The sequence below is a fragment of the Hemiscyllium ocellatum genome, chromosome 2 (assembly GCF_020745735.1).
Source record: "Hemiscyllium ocellatum isolate sHemOce1 chromosome 2, sHemOce1.pat.X.cur, whole genome shotgun sequence".
NCBI classification, from domain to species: Eukaryota; Metazoa; Chordata; class Chondrichthyes; order Orectolobiformes; family Hemiscylliidae; genus Hemiscyllium; species Hemiscyllium ocellatum.
In genome coordinates, this window is record NC_083402.1 from 137,635,628 (window position 1) to 137,649,213 (window position 13,586).

Consider the following 13,586-nt stretch of genomic DNA (forward strand, 5'->3'; position numbering starts at 1 on the left):
CATGGTATGCCACAATCGCCTGTTTTGAGAGAACATTACACACATATTGTAGCTTGTCTTTAGCCACTCTATGAATTTCATCATCCAACTATACCTACATTGACCTCACAGATTTCCTGTCAGATAGATGTCAAAAAATATACAGCACAATTTGGAAAAGGATGATTTTTTATGTAACTTTAAAGATAGTTGGAATATTAGGAAGGCTATTAAAATTGCTGACAAAAACAATTAGAAAATAACTTCCAAATAAGAATTCAAGAGATAAATGAAAAAAAGCAATTTGCAGGACTATGGGCAAAGGGAAGAGGAATAGGATTAATTGGATAGCTTTATTAAAGGATAGTAAAGGGCACCATAGACATAACTGCTTATGTTCTATACTGTTGTATGACTATATGGGCAGTATATCCCTTTCAGCTCACAGACATTGAGACCAACAGCCAGGAGCCAGACTTTGGTGTCTTCTGGCGATAGCCCCTGCTCTCAACATTCAGTTGAGAATGGCAGGTGGATACAACAGCCCAATCAAAGGTATTGCTGCACATTGCTTTAGTTGGTTCTTGAAAGGGAACCACAACACGAAGATGCTCTGACAGAGGCAAAGCAAAAATAAGCATTCAGAGGCAGGACCCTTCAGTTGAAGAGGAAACCCTTCATGGGGAACCACAGGAGAAACTTTGTCTTTTCGATAACATACAAACCAGATATGGACACAAAACTCCAAAGCTTGGTCTGAGCAAAGTTGAATACAAGTTTAGAATGACTTCACTATTTTTCAGTTGAATCAATTTAAACATAAAGCATAGTATCTGGGTACTTTTAAAGACTTTCTAAGCTGTGGCACAAATCCTAGACCTGGATTTTCACTACTGAGGTGGATAGCTTAAGTCTGGAATTTTCTCACCTTACCACATCTGCCTTGGTAGAATGATGGGATATTTGCTCTCGAGGATGGGGGTAGTGGGTGGGATGGAGTGGGGTTTGGGGGAGGGGGCTGGTGGGTTGAAGAATAGAGTTGAACCTGCTGTGACTACAAATAGGTGGAGGCAATCACGAAAGTAGCCAAGTTCCATGGTGGGCTGGTTAAAAGGCCTGCCCTGATTCTCTGGGTTTGATTACATTTCACATCCTTTTAACTGCACCCCTCACACATCAGCTCCTCACCTACTCTTCAAATTTCCATGCAAATCACCCACATCCAAGCACCTTAGTGTTTTATACCATCAATTCCAACTCATGTAAAACTAGTACTGGCCCATACCAATTAATGCCTCTACCTCTTTCCCATGGACATTTGGACTCCCATATTAACACATGATAAGTCACCCATTGTAACCCTGGACAAACATCATGTGGAGATTAAGTTCTAAAAATCTAATACAAATTTCACGACACTGATTCAGTAGCTTAAATCAATATTATTCATGAAAGCGCATTCAATTTAAATTTCAGTCCTTAAACTTGTAATAAACAAGCTTCTATTCATACCCCACATCAAAGACAACTAATATTTAATAATCTTTTTTAAGCCATCAATAAAACTGTTAACTCAGAAAGCAGCCTCCACCAACCCAGTTAATATAACTGTTTTTTGGGAAATTCAGTCAAGCATTCATATCAATAGGCCTTAAGGAAATTTAACAAGTAGTCTTTGAAATGATTTGAATTTTTTTTAAAATTCTCACTAACACTTGCAGCCTGTCTTGCTTTTAAAGGATGAAGAACTAGGTAACTTCATACTGTGATAGCTATACAGATCTTATTCACTGTTCAACAGCCTTTTTATCCATAATTTCGTGACAGCCACATTATGGGTTAATACCCTTGCAAAAGCCAAAATGGAGTCCCTTTAAAGTCAGCACTGAAATCAATGGTCCTGCTGAGCTCAGGTCTCCTTCATGTGTGAGTCACCCACTGTCTCTTTTCCCCTACCAACAAAACTGGGTCTGTCAGAAATAGGGCCTTTTCCCCAGCCCCACACCCTCCCAGTTATCTCTCCACCCCCGAGGCTTCTAGCCTCACTCCTGATGAAGGGCTCCTGCCCGAAACATCGATTTTCCTGCTCCTCGGATGCTGCCTAATCTGTTGTGCTTTTCCAGCACTACTCTAATCTTGACTCTAAACTCCAATATCTGCAGTCCTCACCTTTGCCCAGAATATCCACATCCCACCCTGTTCACCATTTTCGGAGCACAAATCTGAGTTCTACAAATTGATATACTTTAACATCAAGACCTCTTTGTTCCTCTACTCCACCTAAACTTTTACCTCTCAATTGTTAAGTGACTTCCCTACTGTTCCTGCTAAAATGTACTACCTCACATTCACATGTGAAATCTATTTCCACCATTTTGCCGATTCTGCAAACTTATTAATGTCTTCCAATAATTTGATGCAGTCTGCCCTATAACGAATGACCGCTGTAGAAAACCACTTCTCATCTTTACCACTCCAAAAAGCTGCTATATTCTGCCACCCTCTGCTGTTTTGTAGTTAGCATCCATTTTGCCAGTTGTCTCAACTGCATTACTAGGCTTATATTTTTGTCTGCTCTGTTGCACATTGCCAAAGACCTTTTAAAAATTCAAATAAATTCTTTATGCTACCTTGTTAAAGAAATCAGAGGTTGGTTAAGCAAGATATCCCCTTTTATAATACATGCAACTATTTTATTCTTGTTTCTATATGTTCTCAATCCTCTCCTTTAGTAGGGAATCCCGATCCTTTTTCCTATTAACACTGTTAAAATGACTAGCTTATAATTCTCTGGACATATTCTGCCCCATTGTGAAATATCAGAAATACATCAGCTGCCCTCTTAATTTTTTTTAACTATGATTAGTAATGTCTTTACTTTCACTTCCCTGTATTCCTTTAAAGTAATTTGGTGTAATTTATCAGGAACAGGGACTTTATATTCTTTTGTTTTGTTTACTTTATTCAATAAATTCCCTTTTGAAAATGCATTTGCCTCATTGTTTATTTCATCATTCAACACGCCATCCTGTTGAGTAATGAAACGAACTAATATTTTTATTTGAAGAAGGATCATTTGGCTTGAAACATTAACTCTGCTTTCTCTCTTCAGATGTTACCAGACTTGCTGAGTTTCTCAAACCAACTGTTTTTGTTTCAGAACTTCAGCATCCACAGTTCTTTGGTTTATAGCAGTTGAATAGTTCTGCAATAACTTTCCCATGCCCACGGCATTATTCTGTCTCTCCCTTAATGATCCTATTCCCATCACAGCCTTTTTGGTTTATTTGATGTGCCTGAACATTTCGTTTTTTCTTCCTTAATAATAGAATTCCATACATTCTCTTTGTCGTCTGTTATGAAAAATGTACTGGCCTTATTTTGGGCTCTGATAAGAACTCAGTTTCTGAATAGGCTGCGGATTCCAGCATTTACATAGAGTGATAGCAAGACAAGATTTGCATGTTGTGTGCAATTTTGTAACAGCCATTTAAAGGAAACAGTGTACCTACATGCTGGAGTGACATGAAGAAACAAAGCCCACAGGACCCAGTATTACAGTCCCATGCCACAGAAAAGCAGGCACTGCTGTGCGCAAACAAAAAAAGTCCTCCACTGATAAGTGCTCCCAGTAGAGGGCTTTGGACAGTTCCGGCTCAGAGAAGCCTTTGGAGCTGTCAGGTGCAAAAGAATTGGGGTAAGCTTCAGGAAAGTTTCAGGGAGCAGTACAGAAAGTTGAGGCTCAGAAAAAACTCTCAGGAGCTAAGGAGGCAGTTGAATGTCTTTGCCTCAGTGCTGCTGGTGGCTACTGGAGCACCGTTAAGAAGTGTTATTCTACTCAAAGTAACTGAAGAGTTCTGAGCAATCCAGGAGTCAGAGCTGAAGTGAATTCTTGGGATGTATATACAGGAACAGAGATTGAACCATTGGTAGGTGAGCAGGCCTTGAAGTGGTCTGAGTCAGTATGGCACAGGAACAGGCCCTTCAGCCCACCATGTTTGTGCCAACCATGATGCCATTCTAAACTAATTCAATCTGCCTGCACATGGTTCCAATCTCTCTATTTTCTGCCTGCCCACATGTCTGTCTGAATGTCTCCTAAATGTTGTTATCTACAATCTCCCTTAACAGCGTATTCCAGACGCTTACCACCCTCTACATAAAAAACGTTCCTCACAAGTCTTCTTTAAAGTTTGCCCCTCTCAACTTAAACCTATGTCCCCTACTATTTTACATTTCCATCCTGGAAAAAAGACTCCATCCACCTTACCCACGTCTCTCATAATTTTATATATTTCTATCATCCTTTCCTGATCGTTAGTTGCTCTCTTATATATTTATTGATCCATAATTCCACACTAATGTTTTCTTGTTCCTTCCTTCTAGCACAGTATTTTTTTTGTAGATTAGATTACTTACAGTGTGGAAACAGGCCCTTCGGCCCAACAAGTCCACACCGACCCGCCAGCGCAACCCACCCATACCCCTACATTTACCCCTTACCTAACACTACGGGCAATTTAGCATGGCCAATTCACCTGACCCGCACATCTTTGGACTGTGGGAGGAAACCGGAGCACCCAGAGGAAACCCACGCAGACACGGGGAGAACGTGCAAACTCCACACAGTCGCCTGAGTTCGGAATTGAACCCGGGTCCCAGGCGCTGTGAGACAGCAGTGCTAACCACTGTGTCACCATGCCGCCCACTTATCTCCGTGCCGCCCACTGATTTTCCTGCACTTTGTTGAAAATCATTATCAATGTTTTCCATTGTTATTCTACATTATTTTTAAAATCAATACTATTGTCCATTTTATTTTCCCAAATACTAATAAGCACTTCAAAGTTCATTTTACTTCAATCTATTACCCCCACTTCTTTAATAACCTTCCTGCTATCATCTTAAAAATGAACGATATAATGGTCAATAATGTCTCTCATATTGTTTAATCGACCTGTTTAGAAAAATTATTGACACCTCTAGAGCAGGTGGGACTTCAATGTTTTTCTACTTTTACTTATCTTATCTAATCTTGTCTTTTTATTTTTCAATAGTAGATCCTCATGGTAAATCTTTCCTTGTTAGTTTTTATGCCTTTGGTTAGAAAGGTGTTTTGCACACAATGTATGAATTTCATTTCTTTATCTCTCTTACTTATCCCTTCGATCTACTATAGTTCAGAGACCATGCAACCACCATCCCCCATAATTATTATTCTTTATTATTGTTGTTCTGGTTGCATTACATCTTCCACCTCCTGTCCATTTATTGTGATTGATCTTTTATTATCTTTTCTCTCCATTCACATGGATTCTACCTTTGTAGTCATGCCTATGTATCTCAGTAAGTACAGCTGCTCCATCTCACTACCACTCTGTGTCTTTTCTAAATATTTTACGCCCTCCAAAGGTTATGTTTTCATACGCAAGAGGCTGAGTGGCCTACGCCTGCTCCTAATTTATATGGTTATATGTTCAATTCCTAGTTCCCCTCTTATTCCTGATGAAGGGCTTATGCTCGAAACGTCGAATTCTCTATTCCTGAGATGCTGCCTAACCTGCTGTGCTTTGACCAGCAACACATTTGCAGCTGTGATCTCCAGCATCTGCAGACCTCATTTTTTACTCGCTGATTCTTCTGCAGTCTTATCTCAATAAACGTTACGTCTGATTCCGCCTAATACAATTTCTTGAAGTATCTATTTTAATACTGATGATTTGGAGATGCTGGTGTTGACTGGGGTGTACAAAGTTAAAAATCACAGAACACCAGGTTATACTCCAACAGGTTTAATTGGAAGCACACTAGCTTTTGGAGTGACGCTCCTTCATCAGGTGATAGTGGAGGGCTCGATCGTAACACAGAATTTATAGCAAAAATTTGCAGTGTGATGTAACTGAAATTATACATTGAAACACTGATTGTCTGTTAAGCCTTTCATCTGTTAGAATACAGAGATAGTTTCACTTCTTTCATGTGTAAATCACAAAACCTTTTTTTTTAAAGTTGCATTCTCGGGTTAGCTGTTAACAATGGTGATAGCTAGACAATATGTTGAAGGTGTTAGCCCCCTGTGTTCTCTGTCTATGACCTGATGTTTAGATTGATTCTAATCTAAAAAGTGAGATAACAGAGTTTACATAACTTCATGCAGTTTTTGAGCTCAGAGTTCTACATGAATGTATGCAGTTTTTGAGCAAAGTGCAATGTAACTCTGCAAGTACAAATTCACCCCACAAAATATATGTGTGCATGTGGGTCACCAACACTTCCTCACACTCACAACCCCCACCCCAGACAGACACACACACACACACAGACAAAGACCCACATGCACACATATATTTTGTGGAGTGAATTTGTACTTGCAGAGTTACATTGCACTTTGCTCAAAAACTGCATACATTCATGTAGAACTCTGAGCTCAAAAACTGCATGAATTTATGTAAAACTCTGTTATCTCACTTTTTAGATTAGAATCAATCTAAACATCAGGTCATAGACAGAGAACACAGGGGGCTAACACCTTCAACATATTGTCTAGCTATCACCATTGTTAACAGCTAACTCAAGAATGCAACTTTTAAAAAATGATTTTGTGATTTACACATGAAAGAAGTGAAACTATCACTGTATTCTAACAGATGAAAGGCTTAACAGACAATCAGTTTTTCAATGTATAATTTCAGTTACATCACACTGCAAATTTTTGCTATAAATTCTGTGTTACGATCGAGCCTTCCACTATCACCTGATGAAGGAGTGTTGCTCCGAAAGCTAGTGTGCTTCCAATTAAACCTGTTGGACTATAACCTGGTGTTGTGTGATTTTTAACTCTGTTTTAATACAGACACCATATGCAAGACTATACAGATCTTCTAATTCATTTTTGAGATGAATTCCTCTCACAATCTTTAGCCATTTGTAGACTCCTATATTTATTTCCTGAATGACTTCCCTTACTTTATTCTATTCTTTGCTTGCCTGCCTTGTTTAATTTACGAGTAGGATTCTTATACTCAAGCCGCCTCCACCCTTGCCAGTTTAAAGACTTTGCCAGCTCCCTGTTAACCCTTTTTGTTTGAATATGGGTCCCATTCCCATTTTAGGGAAGTCACCCCTGTGGTATAGCTTCTTTCTGACCCAGAACTGGTTCAAATGTTCCATAAAATGGAATCCCTTGCTCCCACGCCAATTCTTTAGCCATATGTTAATTCTCCTGACCATCTTGTTGTGGGGAAAATCTCCAGCCTCGGAGTCAGAGTTGGTGTTCAACGACAAAGTTTATTGTACAAGGAAATACAGGAGCTCCAGGGAGAGAAAGACACCAACAGCACAGTGGTCAGCTCAACCTGGAGCTCATCAAGATACTTTTATACATTTTGCGATATAATAGGTCAGTGATGAGGTTATTGTCTCTGTAACATAGTTTGTTTGTTGCAAACATTGCAGAATCGTTGATAGTTTTGATGCAGTCATTGTCATTTCCAGCACAGCCTTTGTTAATTTCAGAATGATCATTGTCAGTTTCAGCACAGACATTGTCAGTTTCAATGTCTGCACGGAAGTCCATTGCTGTAGTAATGGGTGCTCATCGCTCTTCCTGAGAAGGACGATTACTGCGGCCCTGGCTATTAGCACTTTGTATTGAGTCCATATCAAACAGTTAGCATTTCTATCAAAGGTGCTCGCTGGACCCAGACACTTCGGCAGGCAGTATACACTATTCATGCGTATTGTCTTCCCCACCCACCTTAAACTAATCAACTAGGTTGTGAGTGCATTCTGGTGGTACCAGGCAGTATCCGTGTTTGCTCTGCTGCCTCTCTCCATACTGTGGTCCGGTGGCCATCTTGTGTGCCAAGTGGCCAACTTATGGCTCAGCAGCCATCTTGTGTGTCCGTGTGCTTAGTGTCACCTTGCCCCGCGTCATCTTCCACTTCACTCCCCCCTTTGTGGCCAAGGAGGTGACTTTGGAGATCTCCCACAGACCACCCAATTTACATGTAGAGTTAGGTCATCTCTAGGGGCTCCCCCTCCCAAGGAGTGCCAATTTCATTGGCGACATTTACTGCTGGTATAGTTCTTGTCAGTAGCACCTTACAGCAGAGCTTTAAACACCCGAGGCCCACACAGAACACCAGCATGAGTGCAATGAGGAGAATGATCCCAAGTTTCAAATAGGGTCCCCAAGATTTACCTATCAAACAATTTAGCCGGCTGTCTGTAATTGTGGCTCCCTGTTGAAAATTATCTAGCTGGTCTTGGACATTCTTGATGGTTTCTGTAATGTTATAAAAGACATCAATAATATGGGTGGTAAAATTGTCACCAATAATGATACAAACTCCCCCTTGCTGTGCTAATTGATAATCCACCACGTAATGTGTCTGCTGTTTGTAGAGCCTGAGTTCAGCCAGCTCTTCTTTAATTGCTTCCAGAGCTTTCGAGGTATTATTCCCTAAGATAGTCAGGCTACATACAAAGTAATTTTGCTTTTTAGTGCTGACGACCCCTGCTGTACCCCCCCCAAAGATAGAAATCCCAAGAATGCATATCCCAATGATGACCCCAAAGTGGTGGGGACCTGCCAGTCAGCTCAGAATGCCTGACTGATGGAGCGGGTCACTATCCTTCTCCGAACATGTCTCCTGCTGGGGCCTGGTATAGTGAGGGCCGCGATTGTCCCTTCTGCGAACAGGTTTGGGAGGTCTGGGGTGTCTGTCGCATCAGTCCCCTTAAATAGAAAAACAAATCCCTTCGCTGCTCGGTAACATACCTTGTCCTGTCCTTCCGTCTGTCTGTCCTCCCATGTAGCCCCGATCACGTGGGTGCCCCCCCAGGTGATAAGTGTTGAACAGGTACATCCATGTGGCAGAGCTGACATGGGTGCCATCGCACTGACCACATGTGAACTGTCTGCCCGCGGTCACATTCAAGCACGCCTGCTCGCTGCAGGTGCAGGTAAACTGCCCCCTGGTGACTGTACAGTGCTGATAAGTGCACTGTGTCTGGATGCATGAGTCAATTTTTGGGAACCAGGGCATAAACACATGCCCATCCCTGCCCTGTGAAGCACAGTGGGTAACTACCAGGTTTTAAACGAGTCTTTCCTTCCCTAGGCTGGGGGGACCCGGCCCCATGGTCCAGTGGTCCTGCCTAGCTGCACACATCTACCCTGGAGACCCCGTTTGTATTTCCCTATCTGCCCCTTACACGGCGTGCCCGAGGTGTCTACTGTATACAGGTCATGAGGGGTCCACACTGGGGTGGCCACAAATAGGGACTCTACTGATCACACCAGTGGGTAGGAGACAATTTCATTCCCATGTAAACTTAGGTGGGTTTTATAGGTTATCTTCAAATCCTGTCACAACACTTAAACACAGTGAAATACATACATTTTGCAGTTAAAATAAAGTTATCAGTCAAAGTCTTTGTTTTCATCAGGAAGTGCAGTCATGTTTCTGTTGTGTTTTCGGTACTCCCCCCAGGATAACCATGTTGTCCGCCGTACCTGTGTGCACCTGGGGAATGGTCAATGACTTTAGTTTGGTAATAGGAGTCTTTAAACAGGTTTTAGTTGGGTCTAGGGCTTCCATGTGTCTTTTCCTTTAATATCTATTCAGGCACAGGTGTCCCCACTTATTACCACATCGTATGGCCAATTCCATTTTGGGGCAAAGCCTGGTTTGTTGGGCAGTGCTCACACCAGGACACGGCTTCCTGCTGCTGGGACCTCAGGGGAGATTTCAGGTTCCCCGGCCTTGTCCTTTTTATCCTGTTTATCAAATACAGTTTTCCGCATCCCTTTCAATTTTATCACATACTGCCAAACTTTTGTCTTTTAGTGGACCCACATTGGTGGCACCTGTGATTATTGTTTCTGGCAATTGCATCGCTCACCCACTTACTAATTCATATGGTGTTAGCCCAGTTGCCTGATTCATGGTGCCTCTTAATCTCATTAGTATGGCTGGCAGCACTTCAGCCCATGTTCTGCCTGGGGTTTGCATAGCCTTAACTAAAGTATTTTTGAGCATTGTACTCATTCTGTCTAACATCCCTGAGCTCTGGGGGTGATAGGGAATGTGAAATGTTTGTCTAATGCTGAGTAATTGGCAGACAGCCTTCATGACCTTGTCTGTAAAATGCGTCCCTTGGTTGGAGTCGATCTGGAGGGTACCCCCACATCGGGATTACCTCCTCCACTAATACTCTGAGTACAGTGGTTGCAGTGCAGTTTTTGGTCGGGAATGCCTCTACCCACCGGGTGAATTGGTCTCTGATGACCAGGCAGTATGTTTTCCCATGGGAGGGTGTATTGGCCCTGTAAAATCTATCTGAAGGTCTTCTCAGGGTCCCCTAGGTCTGGGCTGGTGTCCCATCTTAATGTTTATGGGTCTCGCTGGGTTATGTTGTGCATAAACCATGCATCTGCTGCAGTACCTGGCCATGTCTCTTCTCATTTCCTTCCACCACCACTCTCTCCCTAGGCTTGCTATCATGGCCTACCTGTATGGGAGAGCCCCTGGTGTAGTTCAAGCAATGTGTTCTGTATACACGCTGGTGCTACCACCTTGTCTGCTCACCTCCAGACACCATTGTTCCCTTTGAATGCCCCCTGCAGTTTCCAATGCTTTCTCTCTTCCTGCAGGATCTCCTCCTGTAGCTGCTGAATTTGGATAGCCTCTTTTGCTAATTCAACAGCGGCTATTGCAGCTTTGTCAATGGCTTCTTGTTCAAGGACTTTCTAAGCTGCTCGGTTTGCTGTCTGGTTTCCTTTGAATTTTAGCCATCTTGGACTCTCTTTTGCTGGCTCCTTTTGGTGGGCTTTTATTTTTATTACTGAAGCCTCATTTGGCAATAGTGCCTGAACTCTTAATTAGTGTCAGATAGGGGATCCCCCTGCATTGGTGAACCCTCTTCTACCCCATGCCACCATGTAGTCATGGACTACACTGAAGGTAAATTGACTGTCTGTATACATATTCATGACTTTTCTTTTTGCTAGTTCCAGTGCTTTGGTGAGTGCTACCACTTCTGCTACCTGTGCGGGCTGACTTCCATCAATCCTTCCGGACATAACTGTTTCTAACTTATCAGTTACCACAGCCCATCCTGTTCGGGTTGACCCTGCTACATATTATTGTGACCCGTCCACAAAGTGGGTCTCCTTGATTATGTCTAGGGAGGTATCTTTTACTCCCCCATCTATATCCCCACAGTTGTGTGGTTCCTCTGTGTCTAGAGTTCCCTCAGCTGGGTATTCTCCTGTATCCCTAACTATTATCACAGACTGACTTGGGGGTAAAAGAACTGCCTCCCACTTTGCCCATCTCACATTGGAGATGACCCTCAATTTCCCTGTGTTTAGCATTTCTACTAGGGTGTGTTTAGTGTGGAGGATGACATTCCCTGTCATTAATATTGGTTCACTAACCCTAACGGCCCAGGTAACACTGCTATGAAATTGAGCAACCCAGTGACTCCTGACTCTTCTGTAGTTGAATAGTTTCCTACGGGTCTTCTCCTGCTACCATGGTTTTGGGTGACCACTGCGGAGTAAAATCCTCCCTCATTATTACAATGGATGTGAAAATCCTTGCTGGGATTTGGCAGCCCTAGCCCAGGAGCCGAAATGAGTTGAGTTTAAGCTGATTGTATGCCTCCTCCTGTTCTGGCCCCCAGGTTACCAGTTCCAAGGCAGGCTTGCCTCCTTTAATTAATCTCTGGGTCAGTTCAGCCAATTTTGCGAACTCTGGTATAAAGCTCCAACTGTAGTTGAATAGCCCCGTGACCATTCTGATTCCCCTGACAGTGGCAGGTCGTGGCATCTGTTGGATTGCCTTCTTGCAGTCATTGGACATTTATTTGAGTCCCTGGGATATAAGGTGTCCCATGTATAAGACTAGTGTTTTGCCGATTTGTTCTTTTGTGGGGCTAACTTTTAACCCTGGGCCATACTAGATATAAAGTTTCTTGGTGTCCTTAATCGGACTCTGAGGCAATTAGAATATCATCTACCTATTGGAGGGCAGTGCTACCCTCTGGTAAATCTATTCTCTTCAGAATGTCGCTCATCATCCTGTGAAAAATAGTGGGGCTGTTGTGAAACCCTTGTGGCAGATGAGTCCATGTATACTGCCTGTCCTTTACTGTAAAAGTGAATTTATTCTGGGACTCAAGTTGTAACGGGATAGGTCAGAGTCCATGGGCTATGTCTAAAACAGTAAAAATCTTGTGTTCGGGGGCCAAGCCATTTAAAATGGTGGAGGGTCTGCTACAATGGGGTGCAATTTGAGGGTGCCTTATTTAGTCCTGTATAATCAATGTTGAGCCTGTAGCTCCCATCAGGGTTTATTACTGGTCACAGCAGGGAATTAGTTGTACTTGTGGTTTCTTTCAGGATTCTCTGTTTCACTAGTCCTTGCACTATCTCCACAACTGCTTGTTCTGTTTCGGGTTTTATTGGGTATTGCCAGTAGGGCTTATGCTCTGGTCCAGGAACCCTTACCAGGTTGATGTTAACTAGAACCTGTATCTAACTTTGTTCTTGTCCATGGTCTGGAGACAGAGGCTCAGTTGGCTCTGAATCCTTCCCCCCGCTTTGAGGTTCCAGTACCTACTGGTGACCGTAGCCACTTTAATAGTTTCAAGATGACTTGTAAGTTTCCCAATCTTGGTCTTTCAACCGTCCTGTCTGGGCCAAATCAATTGATTAGAACATTATATTCTCACATGAGATCATTGGCCATTATGGTGCCCTTGTTATTTTGGCATACATAGAATTTCATCGGAATATGTATATTGTTTATTTCCAAGAGGGTAGTTTCACTTAGGTTAGCTGGTGTTTTATCCCCATCTACCCTAGTTAAGTGAATTACTTTATTTGTGCGGGGTAAGGGTAAGTTTGTGATAGAGACAGCCACTCCTGCGTCTACTAGCATTTCACATTTCCTCCCTCCTATTATTGTAGGCATGTAAATTCTACTCTCTCCCTTACACTTATGAATGGGGACAGCTGATTGTCAGCTCTGCTGACCTCAACATCCCTACGGCTCCACGGTGGGTGGTGTTTGGGGGTGCCCTGTGCATTTCTCAGCACACTGCTTCTATGTGTCCTGTTCTGTTGCAGTGCTGCAGTATTTTACATTGTTCCCCGCTCTTGGGACCCTACATTCTCTGGCAAAGTGTCTCTGTCAGCCACAGTTGTGGCAGGATAGTTTTATTCTACACTTGCCTCCATTCCGATAGGCTGCTTTGTCAGGTCTTGCCTTTATCGCAGGAGCTTCTGCCTCGTGCACCCTGTTAGCCCACTCAATTAGATCATAATAACCCTGGGACATCATTACTGCCATTTTCAGGATGGCTTGGTGGACGATAGAGAGCCCATCTCTAAAAGCTTGGATGAATGCCCGGTACCCCCTCCGATCTGGATTTGCTTGCCCTGAGCATTCCTGATTGACCCTAAATAATCATTCCCCATATTCAGAGGCTCCTTCCTCTTCAAGTTGCTTAGTCTTCATGATCTTGCTCCAGTTTGTGGGAACATTTCCTAGCACCTCGCACAACTTCTTTAAAATTGGCGAAGGGAGCCTGCT